This window comes from Lepus europaeus, chromosome 10 (assembly GCF_033115175.1).
Source record: "Lepus europaeus isolate LE1 chromosome 10, mLepTim1.pri, whole genome shotgun sequence".
In the NCBI taxonomy this organism is placed as follows: Eukaryota; Metazoa; Chordata; class Mammalia; order Lagomorpha; family Leporidae; genus Lepus; species Lepus europaeus.
In genome coordinates this window covers 39,130,576-39,145,797 of record NC_084836.1, presented here as the reverse complement: position 1 = coordinate 39,145,797, position 15,222 = coordinate 39,130,576, and the positions used below count along the sequence as shown (strand labels likewise).

Sequence of the window (15,222 nt, the reverse complement as noted above, 5' to 3'; positions counted from 1 at the left end):
TCAGCCTTAAAAAAAGAATGAAATCCTATCTTTTGCAACAAAATGGATACAACTGGAAGTCATTATATTTAGAGAAATAAGCCAGTCTCAGAAAGACAAACATCATATGTTTTCTATGATATATGGCAGTTAATATAGAATACAAAAATGTGTAGGAATGAAATATGCATTTTGTGATATGATTGTTGATTTTAGCCTTTGTTTATACCCCTGTGGCACTGTGGTGTTCCTACTTTTTACTAGTTGTGTACTGACTAGTGATGAATTAAGCCTGTGAATGTAGAGTGCATTAAGTTATGTCTCTGCAAAAAGTGATGAAGAGAGGGGAGGGAGGAAGCATGATGGGGGGTGAGGAAAGTGCGGTTGTCTTCTTGGAACTGTACCTATAAAATGCATGAAATCTGTTCTCCTTGTATTAATAAAAATTTTTAAACAATAAAAATGCACAGCAGTATGAAGCACCAATTTTTAAAATTCTCTTTTTGTTTTAACTCTTGAAAGTTATTATTAAAAATTGTTAAGTACAGGAGCCGATCTTTGGTGAAGTGGTTAAGACATTGCTTAAGATGTCTGCATTCCATATCAGAATACCTGGGTTCAAGTCCCAGCTCCACTCCCAATTCCAACTTCCTGCTAATGTGCACCATACACATTGCAGTATTGTCCCTTACATACACATACAGAAATAAATAAAATTAAAAATACTAAAGAAGCTAATAAGAACAAAATAAAAATATTACAACATTTCATATTTAATTGTAAAACATGGGAAGCAAATTTTTCTGGGAACAAGTAGTATAATGAAAAACATAAGAATGGATATGGTGATTTTGTTTAAGAACATTTCACCAATGAGAATGCTGTCGTTTGCCAGAGAATTTGGAAACCCAGGAGTTTTACTAACTTAGAGTAAAGCATCATGAAAGAACTAGGAATGAATGAAAGGATGTAAATCATGCCCCCCTTTGATTGTCATATTTTAAAATTTTTTCCTACATTGAGGATGACAGTAATTTTAAAACAGGATATAAGAAAGGGGAATAAGCTTAATTGTTCAATAGGCTAATCAACTTGAAGAATGGGGAGTACATGCAGTTTTAAATTATCCACATGAAAAATAAAAGTTTTGAAGAGAACTGGAGACAATTAAGTATGGACCATATGTAATTCTATGTTAGATAATAGTATCATGTGAAACATCTCAGGTGTGATAATACTATTGTGCTTATTACAGGAAAAAGTATTCAATGTTATTAAAGATTTTTAAAAAATAGTAATACCAATATGTCATCGTTAGAATCCTCAAATCATAAAGGTCAAAATATATGTCCTAGGCCATGCTTGGTTCTTCATGAATAAGAGGTATTTGGCAGCAGTTCTACGTCCCTAGAGACAACCAAATGCTTGATTTCACCAGTTGTCCTACAGAAGTAATCCTCTCACAGATTGTCTTTTGTGATAAATAACAATGAGAACAGAAGCAATTGCACCAAGTCTACATTTTTAGGTCATTTCACAATTATTTCTGGCTGAACAAGACTGAAAATTACAGATTAAAAATATGAAATGCCTTTGACTTCCCAAATGAGACTAGTGGTTTCATTTTTCTCCCAATACTACTTGTATGTTAAACTTTTTTGAATGATTTTCGACTATTTAGGACAGTTTTTGTTTTACTTGAGAGATACAGATATAGAGAATTGAGACAGAGACAGAGAGACAGAGAGAGAGAGAGAGAAACAGAGCTCACATTGGCTGGGTCACTCCCTGAATTCCTGCAACAGCTTAAACCAAGAGCCAGGGACTCAATCTAGGATTCCCACATGGGTGCCAGGGACCCAACTATTTGAGACATCACCTGTTACTCTTAGGGTACACATTGGCAGGAAGCTATAATCAGGAGCTGGACCTGGGGATTGAACCTACACATTGTGATACAAAACAGACATCTAACCAGTGTCTTAACTGCTAGGCAAAGGCCTGGCCCAGACACAGTCTTTTTAATTATGTTTTTGGAATATAAGTTACATAAGACACATAATAAAATGAAGTATAGAATGGGTCCTCTTTCTTCCCTCATGTTAGTCCTGTATCTAAATAAATTCCCAATACTCATCTCTAGTTTTTTTTTCTTTTTTTTTTTCTTTTTTTTTTTTTTTTGATGCTCCAAAACACAACCTAAAGCTCCAGGTCTGAAGAGTTCCCTTCACCTTCTTCCAGCAGTGTTCAATTTCCTTCTCCGTACTTTTTTTCTTTTGCAGGGTCTTCAATTAAAGTGGTTTAAAAAGAAGCAGATTAGGGGGAGGTTGCAGGATCTCAAATATTGATATATGTATATACATTATATAATATACTAACGGCTGCTCACAAATTCACAGGGTATGCAGGCTCAAGAGAGCAAGTGTGGTCTGTTCCAGAGTTTATTTCTTAAATTTAATTTGAACAGATTTTGTATTTATAGAAGTATTTCAAAGATAGTACAGATAGTTTTAATATCTCCTTCATCCACTTTCACCTACTGTTAGTATCTTACGTGATCGGGATACATTTATCAAAGAAATTAACATTGCTGAGAAATGGTTAATATATCTTCATACTTTTCAAATTTGTCCATTAAAATTCTTATTCTTCCCCAAGACCCAACTCGAATATGGCATTGCATTTCATCATGTCTTCTTAGTCTTGTTCAATCCATGACAATCTCACGATCTTCACATTTTTAAGACTACTGCTTACATAATTTGTAGAAGGTGCCTGCATATCGAATTTCTTGATATTTTCCCATGATTATCCTGACATAATGGGTTATTTGGAAGAATGCCCACAGTCGGTGTGCCCTTCTTACTGCATGCCCTGAAGGAGTGCGGTCCTAGGGAAATTTCTCTTTGGGGAAGTGGGGTAAAGAGAAGCACTGTGCTTGAAACAAAGAAAGAAAAACATTTGTGGTGTGATATTCTGTCTCTGCCAGTAGTTTTGGCCAGCTGGCCCTATGCCAATGCTATAAACTAGCAGGTAGGGTGCTGTAGGAATGTCAGTTCTTCTGCTACATTCATCTTTGCAGTCTCTGCCTCCCCTGCTGTTATCGCAGGGAGCATCCTCTGCCAGGACTCACATCCTCCCTCTGCACCAGGCTCCTGTAACGTCTCTTTGACGAGTGCACCATTCCACATCTGCTCTTCATTTCTATTACCATCCACTATAAAACTAGGAAGGATTCTCAACTGTTCTTCTGGCATCGCTGCTGTTGTTCTAGCTAAGAAAATTTAGACAACTTCACAAAAGAGCTATTAACTCTCATTCCCTCTTCTATATTAACCCACATCAGTGAAGAGAGGCACCAGTCAAAAGCAATACATTAGGGGAGTCCTCACTCTTTAGTAAATAAACTCTCACCTTGGAGGTGATGGTTCATCTGATTATAACTACATTGTTGCAGAATAGGGCAAGTAGGTGCCCAGGAGAGGAGTCACGATTAATGGCGGCCTACAGGATAGCTTTGCTGAGCCCTGTCTACCCGATTCCATTGAAATTTAAAAAGGAGTTCACTGGGATGAAAAGCTGTCTTCAAGGTCAGCCAGGTATAAGCTGTAAAGATCAAAGGTAACAGCATTTCTGTTTATTTCTCTCTCCTTCCCATTCCCTACCCCCCTTCACTTCTCTCTCTCCTGCTCTCCTTCCTGAAAGTATAAATCATACACACACACCAGAGTCTGTGATTGAAAGGCATATTTTTGCCTGATACCGGCAATCAAACCCAACTCAAACTCCGACTCCATTCTCCCGGAGTACAGATGTTAGGATCACTGTTTTGAGATGAATCGTAATGGCTATTTGTGTTCCTGTGACTCATTTTGAAAGCAGAAATTGATGTGAATATTAGCATTTGTGGTAAAAAACTGGTCCAAAATGTTACTTTTTAAAGTTTATTTTTTTAAATTGACATGTATGGGGGCCAGTGTTGTGGCATAGTAGATTAATGTGATGCCAGCATGCATGCCATATGGGTGACACTGCAAGACTTGGCTGCTCAACTTCCTATCCAGTTCCCCGCTAATGTGCCTGGGAAAGCAGCAAAAGATGGCCCAAATGCTTGGGCCCCTTCACCCACATGGAAGACCCAGAAGAAGCTCCTGGCTCCTGGCTTGGGCTTGGCCCAGCCCCAGCTGTTGTGGGCATCTTGGGGAATGAACTAGCAGATGGAAGACCTCTTTTTCTCTGTCTCTCCTGCACTCTCTGTAATTCTGCCTTTCAAATAAAAATAAATAAATATTTTAAAAATTGACATATATAATTAATTGTACAGAATTATGGGGTACAATGTGATGTTTTGATACATGTATACATCATGAAATATTTTCCTTCAACACTATTTAATCAAATAACATTGAATATAGACTGAATCTGGCCATAGACTAGAAAGATTTTTGTTTGTCTCCCTTAAAGAGCTTATAAAAATGAGAAGTTAAAAATCATAAAGTGCAAAAAATACACACGAAACTATGTTTTCCTCTGTTTTTGATAGATCCTTGAAGTATCCACAATAGCTAAAAAAAAAAAATCTTTGTAAGGAAGGTGGCAAAACGAGAAACTGAGCACAAATATTTTGACCTTTACTCTTAGCTTTAACATTATTTGTCTGCAAAGTTCTTGAACTTAGAAATTCTTTCATGTACTAAGTTTTATGGATCTCTATTGAAAATGAAAAGTCTAGCTTCCAAGAAATTCCAGAAAAATGCACAGTCAGCTTAGCACTTCCTAGGATTTTTTTTTAACTGTGATTCTGTTTTTGATAATTCCCTACACTTAAGTGCCTAGTTGGTAATCTTTCTAAAATACCACCCTTCCAACACTTGGCATTACTGTTTCTTGTCCTCTCCAGGAACCCCTGAACCAAGGAACATGATCCTCATGCACTGATGGCTTTGTCTACCCAACTCTGACCAGTCCCTCAAAGCAGGAGACATCTGTTTTTGCCATTTGTACCTTTCACAAATATTCCATGTCTCCTTTTCCTGTGGGAGCATAGTCAATAGGCACTTCCTTTCCCTCTTTGAAACTAGATGTGACTATATTCAAACCCTGATCCTTCTCTTTGTTGCATGACCTGAATAAGCAAATCAATGTCCCTAAACCTAAGTTGAACGAGAAAAACATAACTATCTTCAGAGGGATTGTTGTAAGGGTTAATTGAGGGTGTAAAAGACCCAGAATAAGCACATGTAGGAATTTTCTTTTAATTTCCCTTCTCTTATTACTGCAAGTTAAAACCAATCTTTTTTCCTTTGACTTTATAAACATCTTTAAAGAACACATATTCACATTGTATAACAGTGGACATTTGCAAATTAGTTTCCTACTAAAGTAAAAAAAAAAAAAGAGTGGGCAAAGAATATTTCTAATAAAGGTTTGCGTTTGAAGCTCTTATCACAGATGCAGGGCAATAGTATGGACTCAGTGAATGGCTATTAATTAAATTACTGAAAATTGATGAATGACGATTTCTTCCTAGAAACTTGTAGACATTGTTCAAAATCCAGTTTGTTTTTCCCTCATTTACTACTTTTTCTTGATCCTCCTGTATAGTTTTAGTCTTTCTTCCTTTCAATGATGTGCATATATCTTTCTGTCATCTATCTACATCTGTCATCTATCTATTGTGAGTATTTTTTAAGTTTTTATTTAAAGTATACTAATTTCATATGTACATTTTTAGGAACATAGTGATGCTTCTCACCCTAACCTCCCTCCTGCCCATGCTCTGACCCTTCCTCCTCCTTTCTCTCCTCCCTCTCTTAATTTTTATGATGATCTAATTTCAGTTTTCATTATACTAATAAGATTAACCCTACACTAAGCAAACAGTTCAACAAATAGTAAGAAGGAAAAAACAAACTGTTCCTCAACAGTAGAAACAAGAGCTGTAAACAATAATCAAATCTCAAAAACATCAATTTCATCCCTATAGATAACTTTTAGGTACTCTTATTTATCACAGATCAGAGAAAATATATGGTATTTATCTTTTTGGAACTGGCTTATTTCACTAAGTATGATGATTTCCAGTTGCATCCATTTTGTTGCAAAAGACAGGATTTCATTCTTTTTTATAGGTGAATAGTCCATGGTATATATAGTGATTCACAGTGGACCTGCATGGAGAGCGTGGGAGCCCAAATTCGGGACACCAGCGGCAGACTCAACACACCAGCGCTGGAACGCGAGGTGAGCCGAACCTCAATAGCCCGAGACACCAGCGGGCAAGCGGAAAGAGGAGACTAGAGGGAACGAGGCTTGAAACTCCGTGGGGAAAAGTTCACCAGGCTAACTAGAAGAGAGAGAGGAAAAAAAAAAAAAGTGACCGATACGGACACGAGTTTCTCTCTCTCCGCTCACCCCTCAAAGGCGAGCAAGACAAAGAGCAGGCGCCATTTTGGACATACGTCATAAGCAGGGCGACCTCAGGTCTTCACCGGCCCTGAGCCTAGCAGAAAAACCTGACTCTGAGGGGAGGGGTGAAATAACAGGAGATTAGGATCTAACTTGGCAACCCAGTGGGAGACTGCAGGAGAATTGGAGCCCACACTGAGGGCAGCAGAGATTCCCTGTGTGGTCCTTGGGAAAGAGCTTCCAATCTCTAGCTCCTGTGGGTATATCATTCGCCTGCTAACTACCTCCAATTACCTTCAGCTGCATGGAATTACATCCCTTTTGAATAAAAAAAGAAAAGAAAGAAAGAAAGAAAGAGAGATTTACCATGCCTAACCTGGGAGTGTCATCTTTGACACACCCTCAACCCTGAGGAACCAAACACAGCTCTCAGGCCACACTCATCTCAAGCCTCTAAGGCTCCACTGAAAGCAGACAGTCCACTTAATATAGAGCCATAGTGTAACAAGAAAAAACACCACAGTGAAGAAACCAAATATCTCCAACATGCCATACAACAAACGCAAAAACCGAGGTAACAAGAACAAGGAAGACACTATGACGCCCCCAAATGAAAAAGACACCCCAATTCAAGATTATGAAGAGGATGAGATAGAAGAAATGCAAGAAGCGGATCTCAAAAAATTGATAAGAACATTAAGTTCTCAAAAACAAATTCTTGAACTACAGAAATCCTTCATGGACAAGATAGAAAATCTCTCTCATGAAAATGAAATATTAAGGAGAAATCAAAATGAAATGAAACAACTAGAACAAGAAACTGTGATAGTGACGAGAAATCATAATGAAATGAAGAATAAAATAGATCAAATGACAAACACATTAGAGAGCCTTAAAAACAGAATGGGCGAAGCAGAAGAGAGAATATCAGACTTAGAAGACAGAGAACAGGAAAGGAAACAGGCAAACCAAAGAAAAGAAGAAGAAATTAGAAATCTAAAAAATATTGTCGGGAATCTACAGGATACTACTAAAAAACCCAACATTCGGGTTCTAGGAGTTCCTGAAGGCATGGAGAGGGAGAAAGGATTAGAAGGCATTTTCAGTGAGATACTAGCAGAAAATTTCCCAGGTTTGGAGAAGGACAGAGGCATCTTAGTACAGGAAGCTTACAGAACCCCTAATAAACATGACCAAAAGAGATCCTCACCACGACATGTTGTAATCAAACTCACCACAGTGAAACATAAAGAAAAGATTCTAAAAGATGCAAGAGAGAAACGTCAGATTACTCTTAGAGGATCTCCAATTAGACTCACAGCAGACTTCTCATCAGAAACCCTACAAGCTAGAAGGGAATGGCGAGACATAGCCCAGGTACTAAGAGAGAAAAACTGCCAGCCCAGACTATTATATCCTGCAAACCTCTCATTTGTGAATGAAGGTGAAATTAAGACTTTTCATAGCAAACAGAAACTGAAAGAATTTGTTGCCACTCATCCTGCCCTGCAAAAGATGCTTAAAGATGTGTTACACACAGAAACACAGAAACATGGTCACCAATATGAAAGAAGGTAAAGGAAGGAAACCTCACAGCAAAAGATCACAGGAAGCTCAATTTCTCTTTGAAATAGAATTAAACTCTGATGCTCTGTTAAAGCAATGTGTTAAAGTAATCTATTATGTTCTCTTGATGTCTGTTAAATTCTAATTGTTCAAAAACAGCTGAATTTTTAGTAAGAGCTATGGGTTATTTAAATATGTGCTTATTTTCAAAGATTTGAATAATTACCTTGTAACAATGATCAAATTTGGTCTATGTTATGGCATGATTTTAAGGAATCTTATTTCAACCCGATATTTTGGATTTTGAGCCTTCTTGGCATTTTTGACAGGCATTCAAAAAATCAAAGTTTCAAACAATCTGGACTCTAAAATTTCCAGTAAATCCTGGACTTTGGTTTTTCCAGTTTGGGCCCAACTGAAAAAAATTGAAGGACCTATGTCTCTCATCTTATAGAGACACCAACTAATCAGGCTATTTGGATTACATTAGAAGTACTGTCAACATGTGATGTGGTACCAAACTTTAAGTTTCTATAATGGAAAATGCTATTAATACAAATGTTTGAGAATTAAAAAGTCTAATGATTTTGTGTTACTAGACATGATAGTTATCTTAATGAGAAAGCCCCAGAGGCCTAAACGGTTAAATACTTGTGAAATCCTGCAGGTGCTTTCAAAAATACTGTGAAGTAAGCAAGTGCCTCTTGTTGGTTGATGAGTTTATAATTTTAAACATGGCAACTTAAAGTCTTTTGTCATCCACAGTTATACCCCATACTTTCTTTATTCACTCTTTGATGGACATCTGGGTTGATTCCATTTATTAGCTATTGTGAATTGAGCTGCAGTAAACATGGGGTACAGAAACTCTTTTATATGCTGATTTCATTTCCTCTGGGTAAATTCCCAAGAGTGGGATGGCTAGGTCATATTTTAGGTCTATATTCAGCTTTATGAAGTATCCCCATACTGTCTTCCACAGTGGCTGTATCAGTTTACATTCCCTCCAACAGTGTGTTAGGGTACCCTTTTCCCCACATCCTCACCAGAATTTGTTGATTTCTGTATGAGAGCCATTCTAACTTGGGTGAGGTGGAACCTCATTGTGGTTTTGATTTACATTTCCCTGATGGCTAGAGATCCTAAATATGTTTTCATGTGTCTGTTGGCCACTTGAATTTCTACACATAGCACTGACATTTAGAGTATGTTGTCTCAAACTCAAAACTCCCAAACTCTGACTTAAACTTTGCTCTGAGAGAGCAACTTCTAAAAATAACTGTCATTATTATGTATTTGACTCCCTACTAAGCACATTATACATTCATTTACTCTTCGCCCACGTTTACAAAACGGATATTGAAATCACTGTTTTCACATAAAGAAAGTTGGGCTAAGAAAGGTTAAAAAATTTACTCAAAGTCAAAAATATAGCAAGCAACAGAAATGGAATTCTAGCTTTTCTTGCCTAAACCTTGATGATAACCACTACAGTGTTCACCTACCTGTCTGTACCACACAATGTTCCTCAGTTTCCTCATGTAGTAAAGAGCTCGGGAAATGGAGCACTTCCTAAGCTCTGTTGAATTAAATAACTTCCATGAGATTTTTATTATTACCTTTGAGTTCATTTTCATGTCTTATTTAAGTGTAGAACACTTCTAGAGCTATGGACAACACTATCTTGTATATATGACATCCAACATGTCAGGTTAACAACATGGTTCCATTGGTACATGATAGAAACTGATTAATTTCTTTCTGTAAAGCCTTTAACAATTTACTTTTTCAACTTAAAATATAATTTAAATTAATTGAGTTGAATTTTGACTTGTTTAGGTATTATAGTATGTTAAAAAGCATTTATCTCATAGACACATGGTTTTGGTGTCAAAAAGTCATACATTCATTTCCTATCCCAACTTGTTATGTTATCTATATCTTGTACCATGGGTTTTCTGAATTGTGTCTGATCATTTGATACTGATTTCTCAACTGCAGCATCTGTTGGTAAATAGACATGACTCCTGTCCTTCTGACTTCTGCTCTTCATAATCAGATTAACTCAGATAAACCTGCTTCAGGGAAGAGGTCAAAACCATTACCAATAATAGTAGTTGCCCTACTTTATACAATTATCAACACAGTAGGCAGAGAGCCCTCAAAGTCCAATCAGGCTCACTCCCATCCCTCTGCTAACAATACCCTAGTGACATCTAACACATTTCATAGTAAAATCCAAAGTCATCACCACTGATGCCAGTGCCTACACTATTGGCTCTCCCCTCTCATTTTGTCTCTTGCTGTTTTCATCCAAATGCATTTCCTTGTAGCTGAACTGACCTCTGCTAAAGCACGCCAGGGAGATTTCCGCCTCAGGGCTTTTGCACTTGCTCTTCTCTTTGCCTTTCCCAAGACAGTTGCTCTTTCCCCTCAGTCAGATCTACTCAAATGCCCCTTCACATCAAGGCATTCTGGGAACTCCTTATTTAAATTTATGACATCTTTGTCTTATTTTAAAATGGAACATTTATTATTCTCTAAAATTATACACATTTCTCTTTTTATAATTTTTATTTATATAAAGGGAACAAATTTCATGTATTTAATATATACAGTTTTAGAAAATAATGATACTTCCCACTCTACCCTCCCTCCTTTCTTGTTTTTCTTTAATTTTTAAAATAATATACTTTCAATTTACTTTATAATTACAACAGACTTAACCCTCCACTAAATAAAGAATTCAGCAAGTAGCAAGTAGAAAAACTACTGTATATATTTTCTTTAACTATTTATTATCTTTTAACACTGAATACTTTATAAGCTCCACGATTCAGGAAATTTTCTGTATTTTGAACCTAAAAAGTATGTGGCACGTGGTAGTTTCTCAAAGCATTTTCATTAAATGACTGAATGAATAAATGAACAAAACGTACTTTTTGTTGAGTTTTGAAATGTTTGAAGCTTGGACTTTTATCATTAAATAACACGAGGCAACTTTTTAATGCTAAGGTTATATGGTCACGTTTTACTAAATTTTAACATTTTCGTTGGAAATTTATTTTTAATTGCATTTGTATTTATTTTGAATTTATTTTATTCACATTTACTTGAAATGCAGAGAAAGAGGAAAAAGTGATCTTCCATGTGCTGGTTCATTCCTCAAGTGCCTACAACATCTAGAGCTGGGCCAGGCTGAAGTCAGGAGCCTGGAACTGCATCCGACTATCCCAGGTGAGTGGCAGAGGCCCAAGCCCTTGAGCCATCATTTGCTACCTCCCAGAATACATGAGCAGAAAGCTGGTCCATAAATGGAAGAGCTCAGACCCGAACCAACTCTCCAATAGGGAATGTGGATATCTTTCACAGGACCCTAACATGCTGCACACAACGCCTATACCAGAACTAAGTAGAACTTATATAACAAGATTCTTTTCCTAGGAAAAAAAAATGATGAGCACATTTTGAAACATTCCTATTTCCAGTGAAGTACTGTATTTTCATGGAAAGCACATCCTTACCTGACTTATAATATTAATAAAATTGATCAAATGAATTTTCTCATGAGATCACACTCCTGCCACTGCAAACATTCCCCCCACAGACCCTGAGAAAACCAAGTAAGTAATGCATTTAATTGCCCCTAAATCATTTTGCAAGAAAATTTACCAGTGGTTGCTCCTCTTATAAGAATGAGGTAGAACTCCTAACTTCTGATTTAAGAGGAAACATTTCCCCCCAAGCAGGGAAGAACTGCAATTGGTCAGAGATCAAAAAGAAAACATTGGTATAATGGAGAGCAGTTTATAAATGTGACTCCCTATAAAAATCACCTGGGAACTTTCACATGTACTAGTGTCTGATATTTGATATTCATACTTCTCCCACTTCCATTTCCAAAGAGATTCAAACTTATATGATTTGGTAGTACTAGAAGTTTGTATTTTTGACAAGCTCACTCAACTAATTTACTATAGAGCTAATTTGAATGAAACATGGAATGGAAGAAAAATGCATATAAACCTTTCTGCATGATACTCTAAACTGATTGATTCATTCATTTTAAATTATATTAAAATGCACTATGTGATAGGAACTGCAGGAGAGCAAGCGCATGAGGCTTATCCCTTGGTCGAGAAAAATATTAGTTAGTAAAGAAGAAAGAATAACTGAAATTATTATGCACCACTGCATATTTCCTTTCCTCTTCATTCTGACCCAGTATGATCTCTAGTCAGCGTAAAATTGTTTTTCGTCACTTCTCTGAATAGCTCAAATTTTGCAAAACCACACTACCACCTACAACCTGATACAGCGTGCACTTCTTCACTGCTCCTTCGAGTGGAGGATCTTGTTGGAGAAACCACAGCCTCCATCCCAACTGTCTGTCTTTGGGAATTTTGAAAGAGCAAAAGAGAACCAGAAGAACAGAGAAAAAAATTCAATTCCACTTTAACTCCAGATAAGATGCCTTTAATTATTTTGAAATCCTGTTCATGGTTTTTATTCCCGAGGCCATATATTCCCACTTCCCATAGCCAATATTTGTAAGCAGTCTTTTCAGCTGCCCAAGTCAGATCAATTTTTTTGAGAAGACTATGGTAAGAGTCTTCTAACTGGCTTCATGTTTTTTAAAATCTTTACCCTCCAAATAATCCTTCACAGTTCCAAGAAAATATCTTCATCATATTTTGCAAAGGGAGAAGGGAAGGAGGAAGGAAAGATGGAAGGAAGGGAAGGAAGGAGGGAGGGAGGGAGGAGGAAGGGAGGGAAGGAGAAAGTGCAAGGGAGAGAGAAAAAAGGGAGGGTTGGGATCAGGGGTGGGAGAGAGAGAGGGAGAGGGAGAGAGAAGGAGAGAGGGAGAGAGAGAGAGGAAAAGGATGAGAGAGGGGTGAGAGAGAGAACACAAAGCAGAGTGAAGCCAGCGTGAGTGTTAAGTGTGGTGGTTATGATGCTGCTTCGGACATCTGCATCCCCCATATTGCAGTGTATGTGTTTGAGTAATGCTAGGCTTTCAATTCCAGCTTCCTTCTAACATGTGCCCTGGGAGGGAGCAGGGAAGGATCAAGTAGTTGAGTTCATGCCACCTACATGGGAGACCTGGGTTAAGTTTTGAGCTCCTGGTTTCAATCTGGCCCAATTCCTGTTACTAAGGGGACTTGGGGGAGTGAATCAGCAAATGGAGAGTCTCTGTCTGTCTTTGTCTCTCCCTCTCCCTTTCAAGAAGTAAAATAAAATAATAAAGCAAAACCAAACCAGACAAAGTGCCATCATCTACATGATAAAGACTAAGTGGTTGGATATGGCAGTTTTCCACAGTCTGACTCTGCTCAAATTCTTGTACAACTCTACCTAGAATTATATATATATATATACATATATATATATATAATATTATATAGGACTACTTACTCTTTTGTTGTTCTAACTTTTATATGAAAAAAAATATGGAAATGCCTTTAGTGATATATGTAGATTTTGATAACCTTCTAGGTGAAAAAGAAACAGAAATCTACTGCCTTTGTGCAGAAATCATTTCTCCTGGGTCCTTAATAAGATGAGCAGATTCCTGACTTTTCCCTACTTATAAATTTTACATTTTAATTGACCTCAAAGCCTAAATAGTCATGCAAATGTCTAAGCATAACAAGGAAATTATTTTAAACAAAATCTACTGTGTGTAGAAAACTGGGACAGACTATTAAGCAATGTTTGGTTAAAAACTCATTAAGAACAAAAAATGGATTGTTGGAGGTTATGAAAAATACACAAATAAAGCACTTCCACAAAATATTTAAGTCAAATGATTGAAGTTGCAGAGTGATATCTTGCATTCAGACTGTTACTTGTTGTGAGATGATTTACATACTTATTTCATAAGAAATTATTTATAAACTAATTATAAGTTAATTAGGCATTCCCCAAGTATTTGAAAGTCCTAATCAATGTAGAATCCTCTTTGGACTACTGAAAGAATAGAGAAGAATGAGCAAATCTACTCCAACATGCTCAAAAGAAGCTGTTGACCTGTGTTGAGTAATAGTAGTGTAGCTGTTATGCCTCATTTTTATAAGGAAATAAAAACTTGGCAAATCTATGTCCCAGGGTGGATAGTTGATGCTGCAGTAGGGATGCTGGTTAGGATCTGCACATCCCTTTATCTGATTGCCTGCACCTCAGAGTCAGCTCTGCTTCCAATTGCAGCTTTCTGCTGACAGACACCCTAGCAGGTGGCAGGGGATGACTCCAGTAGTTGGGTTGCTACCATGCATGTGGTATTGTGATTCAGGTCCCTGGCTTTGGCCTGGTTCAGCTCCAGGAGCTACATGCAATTGGAGAGTGAGTAAGTGGATGAAGGATTTCTCTCTCTCAAATAAAAATAAATAAAATTTAAAGACAAGATTTGTTATTTAAAAAAAAAAAAAAGAAGCTAAGACCTGACATCCTACTTTCTTAAGCCAAATGTTGTCCCCATGATGTTTTTTATTTGCTGTCTTTAGGAAGCTCTTGCTTTCCACATGTTAGAACCCCCTATACCTAACTCTACATTGAAATCCAGCAGTTGGCACTTATTTTTTGACATCTGGCTGCAGGCTTGCCCACAACATTTGGAGGGCAAATCGCAAGAGTTTAAATGAAGGTTTGAGGCTGTCCCACTCCTTCTGCCATGCTGTCTACTTTGTTTCATATATTAAGAGGCTTCACATACACGCTTTCACATGTACATCTTGGTTTACTTGAACTAAGCCTCCACTATAAGCAGCCTCCTTTGGTTATGTGGTCCTAGGGGGTGCAGTGCACATGTCAAAGGTGAGCTCTACTGACAAAGCAAGAGGCCCATTTATGCTTTGGAAGCAGGCTCAGATCAATGAGTCGAGATTTTCAGGGTTCCTGCTATGCAGATTGTCTAGAAGGAGAGACATTTATTGGGCATATCCTCTTGGCCTTGGGAACATCTGGCTGAGGGAGAGCAATGAGAACACGGGAAAACCAGAGCAGGGTTCTCTGAAGCACAGAGCACAGGTACCTGATGGACAGTATGGCTACAGTTCCAAGAAGCCATTCAGCAGCTGCCAGTATCATGACAATGTTGCCGTGCCAGTGGAAGAAACGAGGCTGAGGAAGGCAGAGGGCACACAGAAGATTGCGGTGGGTTTATAAAGCATCCCTTGTACTCACTTCTCAACAAAGACTCCACACATTACTATTATGATGTTTATTCTTTGCTCTTCTCTGTCTCTCTCAGAATACATTTACTCTTTAAAA

The 15,222-nt window shown here is 37.5% G+C and overlaps 1 protein-coding gene across 1 annotated transcript in view; it reads right to left on the bottom strand.

Moving 5' to 3' along the window:
• Positions 1–15,222, bottom strand: part of PPFIA2 (PTPRF interacting protein alpha 2) — a 535,398-nt gene that overhangs the window by 241,456 nt on the left and 278,720 nt on the right. The gene's annotated exons all lie outside the window — the stretch shown is intronic.